The sequence below is a fragment of the Chelonia mydas genome, chromosome 9, assembly GCF_015237465.2.
Source record: "Chelonia mydas isolate rCheMyd1 chromosome 9, rCheMyd1.pri.v2, whole genome shotgun sequence".
NCBI classification, from domain to species: domain Eukaryota; kingdom Metazoa; phylum Chordata; order Testudines; family Cheloniidae; genus Chelonia; species Chelonia mydas.
In genome coordinates, this window is record NC_057855.1 from 49,703,289 (window position 1) to 49,715,564 (window position 12,276).

General features: G+C 45.8%; 1 long non-coding RNA gene across 1 annotated transcript; it reads right to left on the reverse strand.

Moving 5' to 3' along the window:
* Positions 1-1,846: 1,846 nt before the first annotated feature.
* LOC122461857 lies at positions 1,847-4,449 on the reverse strand. Its single transcript, XR_006284072.1, has 2 exons — positions 4,070-4,449; positions 1,847-2,459 (listed from the first exon to the last, which is right to left on the reverse strand). It is a non-coding gene; the product is annotated as an uncharacterized LOC122461857 (long non-coding RNA).
* Between the last annotated feature and the right edge of the window lie 7,827 nt (positions 4,450-12,276).

Here is a 12,276-nt window from a genome sequence, read left to right on the forward strand (position 1 = left end):
CAGATGTGGGGACCTGCATGAAAACCTCCTAAGCTTACTTTTACCAGCTTAGGTTAAAACTTCCCCATGGTACAAATTAATTTTATCCTTTGTCCTTGGAATATCCACTGCCACCACCAAACTCTAACTGGGTTTACTAGGAAACGTAGTTTGGACACATCTTTCCCCCCAAAATCCTCCCAACCTTTGCACCCCACTTCCTGGGAAAGGTTTGGTAAAAATCCTCACCAATTTGCATAGGTGAGCACAGACCCAAACCCTTGGATCTGAGAACAATGAAAAAGCATTCAGTTTTCTTACAAGAAGACTTTTAATAGAAATAGAAGTAAATAGAAGTAAAGGAATCACCTCTGTAAAATTAGGATGGTAGATACCTTACAGGGTAATTAGATTCAAACCATAGAGAATCCCTCTAGGCAAAACCTTAAGTTACAAAAAAGACACACAGACAGAAACAGTCATTCTATTCAGCACAGTTCTTTTCTCAGCCATTTAAAGAAATCATAATCTAACGCATACCTAGCTAGGTTACTTACTAAAAGTTCTAAGACTCCATTCCTGTTCTATCCTAGGCAAAAGCAGCGTACCGACAGACACAGACCCTTTGTTTCTCTCCCTCCTCCCAGCTTTTGAAAGTATCTTGTCTCCTCATTGGTCATTTTGGTCCGGTGCCAGCGAGGTTACCTTTAGCTTCTTAACCCTTTACAGGTGAGAGGATTTTTCCTCTGGCCAGGAGGGATTTTAAAGGGGTTTACCCTTCCCTTTATATTTATGACAGCTCTCATCTGGGAGACCCAGCTTCAAGTCCCGACTGCAAATCAGGCAGAGCAAGATCTTGAAACTGGGTCTCCCAGGTGAGTGCTCCTAACCACTGGACTAGTGTCTATTCTGGGTTCTTGTGTTTTCGCTCCGGTTTTGACCAGAGATTCCATCCTGGATCTGAGAAAACTTATGTTTCTGTGAAAAAAATTTAGTTTCAATGAATCAGCATTTTCTGATCAAAAAAACATTTCATCCAAAAATTCCCAACCAGCTCTAGTTGGGATATGGAAAGGATAGGTTCTGTAGGAACAGAAAGACCTGGACAAAAGAGAGAGACTATTGAAAGGGAGTACGGGTTAGGCAACTCTAAGAAAAAGACACTTTCTGTAACTGAAGCAGGGACGTTAAAACAGTAAATTTAGCATTGGAAAGAAGGCAGAGGTAAGCTAAAGAATAAAGCATTAGGTCAGACATTAGCAGGAAAAGAGGAAGGAAATTGTGGTGGGAGGGTGGGTTTTGATTTAGCAATCACAGTTAAAAAGAAACATTTGCTTGCTGGCAACTATCCATCAGCTAGAAACAATGACCAACATCATCACCTGCATATGTTCCAAATTGGTTTTCTTTCCCTGACCGGCTTTACCCCCCTTGTTCTAAAGGACTGTTTTCTGGGAGATAGGGAGCTCTTCTGTGTGAAGGGAAAAGCCCCTCCAGTAGTGACATGCTTAGAATCACAAGCTAGACTAAACCTGACTTGGATCTCTCTGTGTTGAGGTGTGGTGGAATCACTGAGTCACAGAGCACCTGCTTCAGAATCCAGGACTCTTAGCAGCAGCACTGAATACATAACAGACCATAATAGATTTTCAGCTTATCAGGTTACTCTTTTTTGTTGTAATGGACTGGGTGTGGCAGAAGTTCTCAAACTGCACCTCATGATTTGTCCAGGGAGAGATGTTTGTTCCCATCCTTGTTTCCTGCTGCTAAATTATATAAAAACATTCCTCCTATTACTCTTTTAGGTAAAAACTGTTGTAGTTGCCCAAGAGATGTTATTAGAGATTTATGAATGAAAAGTGATGCATAACAGCTAGGTATTATTTATTATTAGTCAATGGAAGGGGTGGTTTGTACAATTATGAATGGGGGGAGGTAGCTCAGGAGAAAAAATTCTTATGAAAATAACCTTGGGACAATGGTTTATGTGTATCACTAGACAGACAAGATGGGTGAGGTAATATCTTTTACCGGACTAACTTCTAATATCCTGGGACCCCCCCAGCTACAACTATGCTGCATACAACGTATGTGTGTCACTGTCCTCTACTGGAGAGAATCAGAACTGTTTCACTAAGTTATCATTTACTGCTCAGTTTCTTAATTATCTCAAGAAGTAGGGGCCTGTGCTTTTCGAGCAGCAGCTCTAGTTTGACTCCAGGAAGTTCTGAGAGGCCATGTTGTGCAACAGAGTGACAACGGCGGAGTACCTGGAAGACCACAGATTTCCTATACCATTGCTTACAAATTGTTATACTGGTTAGGGTTCAGTCTTGTCTGGCCCTAGCTATCTTCATTGCTAAAATAACTGACCTGTTTGCAGGTGACCTCTGTCATCCCATCACTAGCGGCTGTACCAATTCAAGGAATGCTTTTTAAGGATAACTGCTGCAAATCATATGGTACACATGCAGTAATTCCTAATAGAAAACAGGTAGAAAGACTATTTCTGTTAGGATCCTGGATGGTGGGAAATTACTTTGGCTGCTATACAAAAGTCATGGGACCAGCAGTCAGTCTCTCTTCCTCACCAAAAGAGAGCAATTTATGGTGTAAGCAAGCCTGGGATTGCTAACCCTGTCCCTTATATGTAACTCATATTAATTCTACAAGGGAAGTGCATTGCATTGACATGTGTGAACTACTGCTTGGGTGTGCACATATATATACATACATGCATATGTATGTGTGACGGGTTGTGAGTATACATATATTCACTCATGCATTCATAAGTATGATACTATGTATGCATTTGTGTGATTTTGTATGAAGTCTTTTCATAGATTCCATGGCTAGAAGGAACCACTGTGATCATCTAGTCTGATCTCATGTCTAACATGTCTTGTATATGCATTAGCATGTTATGCATATCCATTCCTAGGAAAATACGCCCCCAACATATGTATACATACGTGCAGTTTTTTTGTACATGAACATGTGTGCTTTTGTGTATGAGTCTGAATTGTTTCAGGGCATTTATGTGTACACATTTAGTATGCCTGTATGTTACTGCTGTATATGCACGAGTATGTGGTTCCTTTGTTTTTGTGAGCATATACAGTTGTGTGTTTTGTGTATCTGCATATATGCAAAGCTGTGTATGCATACATGTATGCTCATTCACATTTCTATGTTTTTAGGCAATGTAGGAGAAAACAGAACGTATGTATACTTTGTGCACGTTTTCTTTCATGTGCGCGCACAGGTTGGGATGTGGATACAGCTTGAGTATGGATGTGGGTTTTAAGATGGCTGTTTAGAGCATATATGTTTGTTCATGTTTTTTCATGTACAAGCACATTTGTGCCTGATTTCCTGTGTGCATGTGGTCATACATGTTTATGCAGGTACCTGCATCACTGTGTATGTGTTCATTTCTACATATATGTAGTGTCCATTAGCTATGCATATGGGTAGAGCTATACACTTCCATGAATGTAGGTGCGTGTGCTGGGGGGGGGGGGGGGGGAAGGAGTCATGAGCACACACACATAGGGATCCAAATATTTGTATACCCATATGCAGCCTCAGTTTTTCCATCTTTAAAATGCGGGTAACAATACTGATCTCAACCTGCTGGTGAAAAGTGTTATTGCAGAGCTGTTATTGCATTATCTGTACTTGTACCCCTGGGTGTCTCAGACAGGGGAGCTACCACTACCCAAACTACCACATACCTTACTTGCTGCCTCCCCATGGCAAAGGTGCTTCTGGCTAGCAGTTGTGATTGTGGCAGCCCCAGGCCGTATGACAGGCACTAGAACAGCAGGGCCCCTTTCGCCCCTCCCCCACTCTCCCTGGGGAGCTGACCCCGAGGCTCTGTGCTGCCCCTCCCCATAGGTTGTGTGGAGAGCTCTCCTGCTCCCTTTGCCCCTCCCCCAGGGCTTTTTGGGGAGCTGCCCCCATTCCCTTGCCCATCCCCCAGGTTCTGCAAGGAGCTGACCCATGGGGCTCTGGGCCACCCCTCGCCCCAGGTTCTGCGGGGATCTCCCTCTTCCCCCTTACCCACCTCGTTCTCAACACCACTTACTTCGCCCCTCCCCCCCGTTGGCGTCCTCCTCCGCCGTTTCCGGTTCCCCGATGACGCACTTCCCAGCGCTACCTGCCTCCGCCCCTAAAGCGCGCCCCCGACGAGGCATTGATCGCGAGCGCGCCTCGTGAGCGCGCACCGGCACGTGGTCCCGCCGGAGCCAATCAGAGGCCTGGGATTTGGGGGGCGAAGCGCGTTCTCGCGGACAGTTGCGGCGGGAGAGACGCGGGAGCTGAAAGCGTGACTGTGCCTGTTCCGCGCTCCCGCCAGGCCGGACCCGTCCGACGCCGCCATGTCCGAGGAGAAGCCCAAGGTAACGGCTGGGGCCGCCGCAGGCTGCGCGGGGCCACCGGGCCCACGCCGCTCCTCCGCGCCCGGCCCGGTGCGGGCTCCCCGCCGCGCCGCTCGGGCCCCGCAGGCTCTCTGGGGCTCGCCGGCCACGCCCCACAGCGGAGAGACCCGGGGTCCCGCGAGGGATGCTGGGAGCGCGGCCTGGCTGCGGGTCGGGCTTCCCTGGGGTCGGCGGCGACGTCGCCGAGAGGCGCTGCGCCGGACGGAGGTGCTGTCAGGGGGAGCGTCCGGTTCGCTTCGCTCTTCTCGGCTCGCCCCGCCCCCGCCTTCGCTGAGCTCACGCTGCCCACCTCGGCAGCGCGTTAACTCCTGGCCTGCGGGGTCGCTCCGCAGGGGAGGCAGTTGTGTAGTGAGTAGGGCCTGTTTTAATGGACCTGGGGCTTCGTGGTTAAGAAGGCAGGTCAAAGATCTACACCTTGCACTGGCAGCAGAGAGTGGTGAGGTCAGGACGGACCTCGGTTTCTGGAGGCCTTCATTCCACGGTGCTAAAAACTGGCCCCAGAGCGGAGTTGTGCACCGCAGTCTTCATCCTGGGTCTGTAGGCGGCCTTTCTAGCTCTCTTGGGCCCATGCCACAGAGCGCCTTGAAGATAAGACCTGAGACTTTGACCTTGATTTGAAAATCTGTATGCAGCGACTAGTGAGCGGAGAAAGGGTTTGAAGTGCTAGCAGTAGCCTGTGTTGTTGAGGAAGACTCATTGCAACATTCCCTGCTCGTGGAGTTTGGTAAATGCTGAAGAATACGTGCCCAAGTACGTTGCATTGCTCTAGTCCAGCTGAGAAGCGACAAAGCTTGGCCAGTTTACATGCTTTCATTGACGTGCCCTGACATCGTGGGATTGCGATGTTAGTTTGAGAAATATAACCAATTTTACAAACAGCTACTATACATCTACAAAAAATAGAATATTAACAATTGGAAAAGTGAACTTGCCGCCACTTTATCTGGAAAACCACATGACAGCTATATTGCCATTCAGGGGCTTGTCACTGAAGAAGAAAAGATTTTTACCAGAGGATGGAAAGCTGAACCGATAGAGGTGGGATCAGTTGATGAGCCAGCCTCTTCCTGGTAGTCCCAGCAGTGCCCAGGGAACATACTTGATACAGGCTCCACCTGTGCCTCTTTAGTGGAGGCATGGCCAGTGGGTACTTACTAAGTTCTTTGATTCTGAAACATGTGGAAGCTTCTGAGTTTCTTGCTCATGGTTAAAAACAAAATTGTGGTTCACCAGGACCTTGATAGTTCTTTGGGTATTAAGAAAAGCAGTTTAGTATGATTGAGCCTTCACTGCAGGTTGTCCATATATTGATAATTCTGGATGCTGCCTTGTTTAGACTCGCTATTGCTATGACTGTCATCTCTCTGAAAATGTGAGTAGAAGAGACCAAAGGGCATTACTTACCACAATCAGTTGTCCTAAATTGTGAAGTAAATATAACATGGGTGAGCTGAACTAAACAGAATTTAAAGGTAGGTCTCTTTGAGATTAACAGAGGGAAGGTATTTTTTTCAGAGATAATTCTTGAATGAGATGAGCCACAGATTCTGTGCAGAAATGGTGTTTATGTACTACCAGATTTAAGTTGAAATCCCATGTTCTTTGTACCCACAAAGAACCTTGAATAGAAACTGAAGAACTTCTTGTTGGCTGGAACTAGAACAATCATTCTTAAATAGATGATATATGAGGCACTGTTAGATTGTTACTTTATGGGTTGGTGAGGAGGCCAAAAAGAAAGGGTGTGGGAATTACTGAGAAGACTTGCGTGAATAATCTTCAGAGCACATCTGTCACGAGGTACGGTTCAGAAGGAGAAAGTTCTTCAGTCTTCCTGTGAAGATGGTGAGTTCCTTGGCTGAAAAGATTTTGTTCTCTAGAGAAGACACCGCAGAGGTGCTTTTGGCTGGTGGAGGAAAAGAGATGTGGCAGCTGAAATTTTCCCTTACATTCCTGAAAGAGGATTGGTTGGGCAAGATCTCATTCAAGTCTGAGGAATTCGTTGGTGTCTTTTGGGGGGTTCCCCTGAAAAGTGTTATCTCACCAAAGGGAGCTTGAATGACAGAGGTGAGGCTGGTGGGCAAAGGAAAGTATCCTGAAAAGCCTGCAGTCATGGTGCTGTTTCCGTTGGTTGAGACATACACCTTCAATTGGTCAGTTCAGTCCATAGTCTAGGAGTACTCTTGGATTCCTCACTGATGCTGAGTCTCACTTGCCAACATTTGCAAGCAGTGCTTTCTTCCATCTCTAGCTAGGAGACTCTGTCCCATCCTGGTGGACAAAGACCTGGCCTTAGTTATTCATGGCTTTGGCACCTCTCAGCTGGACTACACCAACATGATATACCTGGGCGTGAAACCTTCAGAACTTAGGAAACTTTTCCTAGTGCAGAAGGCTGCAGCACATCTCCTCAGCAACACAGGCTACCATGAGCACATCACATCTGTATTCTGTTCTCTAATCTGGCTTCCCATAGACTAGAGAATCAAGTTCAAGGTCTCAATCGTTATCTTCAAAGTGCTCTTTGGCCTGGGCCCAGGATATCTAAAAAATTGTCTAAAGCTCAGGTATGAAGACCGTGGTCAACAACCCCAATCCTCTGGCACAGTGGAACTCTCAACAATAAGAGTAAAGGTTGTCTGTGCGGGAGACCAAGCTTTCTCGAGGAGTTGTCTGAGACATTGGAATCAGCCAGCCCACCCCCCCCCCCCCCCCACGACTAAGTACTACCACAAACCTCACCACTTTCTGTTCCAAGTACAAGGTGCATTTCTTTCACCTTGCCTTCTCTACTATAAACACTTAACAACACATATTAAAAAAGCAGTGGGTGCGGGAGCAGACACTAACTCCTCACTTAACGCATTCCTGAAAAATGCAACTTAAAATAGGGGGGGTTAGGTTCCAGGGAATTTTTTTTTGCCAGACAAAAGGCATTATATACATAGACAGTATAAGTTTTTAAACAATTTTAAATAAGCAGTTTAATACAGCTACTATACCGTAGTTGGGAGTGCCCCTGCCTTACCCCACATGCAGACAACAGCTCACTGCAGACAACAAGGCAGCTGAAGGTGCCATTGTAGACTAGGAAGCACCTTGTACAGCAACAGGGGCAGCTTCCCCTACTGTGCAAGCACAGGCACCGCCTTTGGAGGGGGGGCTCAACCCCCGGCTCTGCCCCGGGCCCGCCCACTCCACCCCTTCCTCCATGTCCCCACCATTGCCCCGCCTCTTCCCACCCCCGCTTCACCTCTTCCCCGGAGCACGCCGCATCCTCGCTCCTCCCCTCCTCCTCCAGCCTCCTGAATGCCGCAAAACAGCTGATTGCCACAGGCAGGAGGCAGGGGAGGGAGGGAGGAGGTTGCACGCTGCATCCTCGCTCCTCCCCTTGAACGCCGCAAAACAGCTGATTACCACGGGCAAGAGGCAGAGGGGGGATGATGCGTGTTGCATCCTTGCTCCTCCTCCCCCAGCCTCTTTAATGCCTCAAGACAGCTGATTGCTCAAGGGGGGAGCGGGGGGAAGGTGCTGATCCGCAGGGTCTGCTGGCGGATGGGAGGCCCTGGGGGAGGTGTAGGGGAGCTGACGGGGGGGGGGCTGCCAGCCCACCTTGTTACAAATTGTGCAATGCTCTCTCATAAAGTCGCTGCTGTTCTGGAGAATCCTGCAAGCTGTGGACAAAGCAGGCGGCCAAACGATGTTATAAGGGAGCATTGCACAACTTTAAATGAGCATGTTCTGTAATGGAGCAGAGACGTAACATTGAAACAATGTTAAGCGGGAGGACCTTAAGTGAGTTACTGTACTCCCCTGAACATACTTCTCCCTTGTGGAGAGGATGAGAGACAATATATGACAGGTGTGTAGTCACATCACTTCGTATGCTACTGGAAGGTATTTGGATATTACCATGATCCGTGCATTTTAAGAACCTATATAGAAAAGAATGATACTGTCCTTGGAGGTCTGTGTCCAAAGCTCTAAGCCACATATTGTGGCAAGCTAGAATGTAGCAGGGAAAGGTTTTAGTGGAAAAACTAGCAATGATGTAGATAGTTATACAGGAAGCAGAGTGCTAACTTGTAAGTCTTTAGCTTTTTCTTGACTTTCGCAGGCAACCTTAGATTTAGGGTGGTACATGGACTGTATGATAAAGACATGTGAGCAAAGACTGGAGATTTAAAGTAATTTTGTAGGACAATGGGCAAATATTCAAAGCCGCATCCCAGTGTGCTTTTAAAGTTTTGGTCCACAAAATCCATAATGGTCCTTGTTCCTTCTATTGGGTTTAGAAACTTCATGTGCTGGAAGCAGTCTTGAGACGAAGAAAGGGAGAATCAATCTAGGGACCAATGAGGACTGGACTTGACGAGCTATATTTGGTATAGCTTTTCTGTGGCTCTGGAGATAGATATTTTCCTCTCTGGACTGTACCCTTCAGAACCTGGAATCTTTTCTAGAGACTGTTTTGGAGAAGATCACTTTCTCTCTTACTGCTGCTCGTTTGGAGGAGTCTGCCATTTTAAGGAAAGGGTGAAATCTCCACCTGGTAGTGGAGGATCTGACCTGAGCTATGGCACTGGCTTACTTGGAGAGCTCACCTGTCTTCTTCTGATAACTTGGGTGAATGTTTCTGATAGTTGTATGATTCTTAAGATGAAGAGCGTGATTAGGACTTTGCATTCTCTGTACTTAAAGGACAGTCATTGCTCTTTAAAAATCTTAACTGAATTTATCTGGTGCTTATCTGGTAAGGTGGTTGAACTAGTGAGGCTGTGTTTGATGGAAACGTCTGTGTTCTGCTTTGGTAGATACCAGGACTATCAGGAAAGAAAAGGGCAGGATTATGTCTTGACTGTCAGAAGTTATCTTGTTTCTAATAGTAGTAATGTTTGGCTCAAATGTTTAACACCAACAAAAGATGTGAAATAAAGAGATGACTGTTTCAAGTTTCCAAAAATATTAGAAAATTATTATAGTACCCAATTATGTGCTAAGATATTTTTGTTTTGTGATAACACCTAGATGTCAATTGAGAAAGGGGTCCCATTTTTCTAGGTAATTTACAAACATAGTAAAAAGAAAAGGAGTACTTGTGGCACCTTAGAGACTAGTCTCTAAGGTGCCACAAGTACTCCTTTTCTTTTTGCGAATACAGAGTAACACGGCTGTTACTCTGAAACCATACAAACATAGTGATAGTCCCGGCCCCTAAAAGTTTGTAATCTAAATAGACAAAGGGTAGGGCAAAGGGATATAAAATACAAATAGGGTGAATCCAGTGATGGTTTGAGAACATGTTAGTGCCTTGGAGGTTTTTAGTGGGGGGGGGGCATTGTGATTAGGTGGGTTGAGGTTAACAGAAAGAGGAAAGGAGATGGAAAACACAGGAGAGAGAGAGAGAGGGGAGTGTGGAGGGCAGATGGAGTGAGATTTAAGAGAAGAGACCATGAGGGAGGGGGGTAGAGTAAACAACTAATCAGCAGAGGAATGTCCAAAGGCAAAACTAGAAAACAGGTTATGTCTACACTACACACACCTTGTGGTGGTGTGTAGGGTATGTGTTACTACATACTGCTGTGCAAAGCAAGCTGTGTCCATGCTGCAGCGTAGCTACATATGTCAGTGAAGGCTTTGGCAGGGGTAGGAAGTGCGGAAAGGCTTGGCTCTGCTGCTTCTCTACTGCCAGAGTCTTTCACTGCCATGGGGAAGGACCTCAGCTTTGGGGAGGCAGCTGCAGGACAGGTAGTGCTTGGGCGAACAGAGAGCCATGTTGGGTACGCGCAGGGTTCAGGCATATTGTTAACTGACCTAAGCAGTGCCTGTCCATCTACGGTGCTAGTTATTAACAGTGCTAGGGACGTATGTCGTCTATGTACTTTACACGCCACCAAAAGGAGTGTGCAGTGTAGATGTACCTTTAGATGACATCATCATGTGTCCGATAGTGCCAGCTGCAGCTGCTTCTTTGTTTGTTGCCAGCTGAGACTTTAGCTGGTTCTATGCAGCTTCCCCAGAGCCACATGGTTGTGGGGAGGGATAGAGCCTGGTGTTCCTAGCGGCAGGAGTTGTCTGTCTAAGGAGTGCTGGGAAAGGGAGGGAACCTGTTGGCTTTACTTGGAGCTCATCTTCCCCTCCTCCAGTGTGTTGTTTTACCTGCTGCAACTGCTTCTGCTAAGTGCTTATCAGAATCCTGCCCCTGAGAGCTTGCAATCAAAATAGATGACACAGAAAAAGGAGTGGGGTAAATGGAGGCAACACAAGTTTCAATATTCTTTCATATTCTCCTGGTTTAGGTTTTGTACCCCTCTGTGAACTTATTTAAACCCTATGTTCATTAGCACCTTTTCCTGGATCCAATTTTTATTTGTAATTTAAGCCTGTCTCTTGATAGGAAAGGGAAATGATCCTTGCCTCCTATGACTACACCTTCCCCTAACTTTCACGTGACCACCTATTCTTATTCCAGCTCTCTCCCTGTACCTTGTAATGGTCCCTGACCTCTCCACATAAATCAACAGTTAAAGCTAGTGGTTTCTGATCTCTCATACCACTGCGTGTGCACTCCTGCTGCCACTGACACATTGCAGTGCCATAGAGCAGCTCTCTTCTCTGTCTTCGTGAAGACAGAGTTTGGCTGACCTCCTCTCTACTGTTAGCCTGCAGTACAGGGTCTTTTCTGGGAGGTGGCGAGCACTGTACTCTAGTGCCCTGAAATCATCTCCCATGTCTATCTAGGGATTTGGGGATGGGGTGGGAGGAAGGTTATGAAAGACTGCCATGAACAAGAAAATATTTGGAAATGCTTTAACTGTATATTTTCAAAGATAGCATTTAGTGAGTAACACTTCAAAGCACAGGTTTCAGAGTAGCAGCCGTGTTAGTCTGTATTCGCAAAAAGAAAAGGAGTACTTGTAGCACCTTAGAGACTAACAAATTTATTTGAGCATAAGCTTTCGTGAGCTACAGCATGTAAAGAATTATAAAATGAGTTCTCTTACTGTTGGAGTTGAAATAACGCCTTATGATCTAAGCATTTAGGGTGGGAATTTCCAAAGCACTTAGCATTAATGTAATTCTGCTTCTGTTGAAGTTAATGAAATTCCCATTTAACTTTGTAGTTGAACCTAATTAGGATTTATTAGAATTATTTTATCATATTTTATATTATTTCTATGGCACAAACAGGTGCTAGTCACTTACAAAACACGCTGACTATTTTAATGGAAAGTTAGTGAATGTTGTATAACTTGTAGATCTTTGTAGTGTCTTATAAATAGGATCCAGCTAATTATAGTAACAAGGAACAACCACCATAGTTATGGTTGCGTCACGACTTCTGTTTAACGATCGACCTTTTGAAGTCCTCTAAAATCATCATGGTTAGTCAGATTACGTGGAAATTTGGTGTGCTTAGAGGGATGTAAAGTAGGGTTAGTGACCCAAATTTGGGGACATTTGGGATAGAGATCCCGGAGATATATGCCCTGGGAAAAATAGCCATTTTCCAAAACGTTCTAGGTGGCGGTGGGGGGTGGGTTGGTGTGTGTCCCGCCCCCCCCCACTGAGCTAGATCTCAAGCTATGAGACCATTTTCATCCTCACCACATCCAATGTGTCAAGTTTTACCCAAGGTAGTACATAGCACCCATCAATCTTTGGGGCACCCAAATGTAAAACGGTATTTAAGAAAATGGACATTGTTCACAGGATGCATGCACCAGTACAGAAAATGGCTAGAGGGCTTCCATTTCCACCATTTTAATGTTAACCTTAAAATCAATTTTCTGTTTAATGTTCTAAGTGCTCTAAAATCCATATTGTTAATCAGATTGCCTTAAAATTCAGTGTA